The sequence below is a fragment of the Arachis ipaensis genome, chromosome B02 (assembly GCF_000816755.2).
Source record: "Arachis ipaensis cultivar K30076 chromosome B02, Araip1.1, whole genome shotgun sequence".
Classification (NCBI taxonomy): domain Eukaryota; kingdom Viridiplantae; phylum Streptophyta; class Magnoliopsida; order Fabales; family Fabaceae; genus Arachis; species Arachis ipaensis.
Genome location: NC_029786.2, coordinates 26,478,390 through 26,480,550, shown reverse-complemented (window position 1 = coordinate 26,480,550; position 2,161 = coordinate 26,478,390). Strand labels below are relative to the sequence as shown.

At 27.1% G+C, this 2,161-nt stretch overlaps 1 pseudogene; it reads left to right on the top strand.

Moving 5' to 3' along the window:
* LOC107627074 overlaps positions 869-2,161 on the top strand; it is a 21,946-nt pseudogene continuing 20,653 nt past the window's right edge.

The window sequence follows — 2,161 nt, the reverse complement described above, 5'->3', positions numbered from 1 at the left end:
TTAGAGGAGACTAAAAAGGTCTAAGGAATTAGGGTTTAGTCACATATAGTTTGCCATGAATTAAATCTTGCATGATTAAAATAGTTAGTAAGAAAAGTCAATCCAAAAAATCGATAACTCTGAAGCCTTAATTGTTTAATGCAATTGAAACCCAAACGCTCTTTTCTGTTTGTTTAACTAAGTAAATTAATCAACCATTGTTGTTTAGTCCATCAACCCTCGTGGAATCGACCCTCATTCACTTGAGGAACTACTTGGTACGACCCGGTGCACTTGCCGGTTAGTTTGTGGTTATAATTTCCGCACCAATTTGTCGGTTAGTTTGTGGATTATAAATTCCGCACCAACCACTTGTCCGACCCCTTCCAAGAGAGATCTCAATAAATCCTAAGATAAGGGGATGGTTATCCACCATCAGAAGTGGAACTACTTCAACGGTGGTTATTGGTTCCTTCCCTATAAATACACTGACACCCTTAGGTAAACTTAAGGTCCAATACATAAAAACCTGCTTAATCCTTTGCTGACTTAGGCATCAGAGTGTCTTGCAGGTACCACCCCACACCCACTCAAGCACACACCAACAGCCCGAACGACGGCTCTCGGACGCGAGCAAGTCGGAGACCACCTCCATTCATCATTTGGGCCTTTTATTCAAGCCCAATCAATCTGGTTCCACGTAAGCTCCGGAACATATATATTACCATTTTAAGTTTGTATTTTGATAAGATCATACATTGATGATATTTTATATAGTGTTTTAAAGTTGGAAGATATTTTAAGATTTATATTAAACTATAATTATATTTTAGGATGTTTTTATAATTCATTTATTATTTTATTCTAAAACAATTTTTTCGGTTTAACCATAATTGGACCGGTTGGACCAGTAAATCAGTGAACCAATGACTAGAGCAGTTCAATTATCGGTCCGGTTCTCAGAACCTTGCTATTAACATAATAAGTTTATAAAATTAAATCAAATAAAAACCTAATTGTGGGAAAAACTTGAGGTATTAGAATCATTAAATACTAAATATTTTGCATTTAACTAATTTTATTTTTGTTATTAAAATTAAAAAAGAATGAGTTATTAATAAATTTAAATTTTAAATTTAAATTTGAGTAAGAAAATAAAAATATTTTAAATTTTATCTCACTAACCAGAATTAATTTTAAGATAAGAAAGTACATTATACATAATTAAAATTTAAATGATTGAAATTATTAAATGCTGAATATTTTGCATCTAACGAATACATTTTTTTTTATTGAAATTAAAAAAAAGATGAGTTGTTAATCAATTCTAAATTTAAATTTAAATTTGAGTAAGAAAATAAAAATATTTTAAATTTTATCTCACTAACCAGAATTAATTTTAAGATAAGAAATTACTTTGTACATTATATATATTGTAGGACAGTATAATTATTTGTTATTTTTAATGGTAAATATTGTCAAATAAAATGGTGTAAGAAATTAGAAGAAAATATATTTACAAGTTTAGAAAATATTAATTTATTTTTCAATAGAATAAATTATATATCGAATAATAAAAGTTGTTATTGGTTTCTCACTTTCTCTTCACACTAACTAATACTCAATGATGGTGTTTCGGTACACCATATTACCAAGAAATATTAATCGATCTAATAACTTTTGTAATGATATAAGTTTATGAATTTGAAAATTTAAAAATCATTTCATAAAATGTGAAGTTTTAACAAGTAAACAATGTTGATCATATTGTTTTGACTTCAAGAATGAATATAATACTAACAAATAAAATTATTTTAAGTAAATTTTAACAAAGACAAAAGTCCATAAGTATTGCTATTAAGGAAAAATTAATCTATTTTAAAGTCAAATACACTTTTTTTTACGGATTTCCTAACTCGGCAAATAGATGACTAATCCACCACATATTGATGCTCTATTTATTAAGGGTCTGTTGCTAACTAATACAATGCAAGATTCGAACTCCAAATACTTACTTAAGCAGACAAATGAGATGATCATTCAACCAATTTAAACTAATTAAAATAAATATTATTTATTTTTAATATTTTTAAGTTGTAAAGTATTTATAATAATAATTACTATAGATATTTTTCATTTAAATTTTAATAAAAAAATTTTATATGATTTTATGTATTATTTC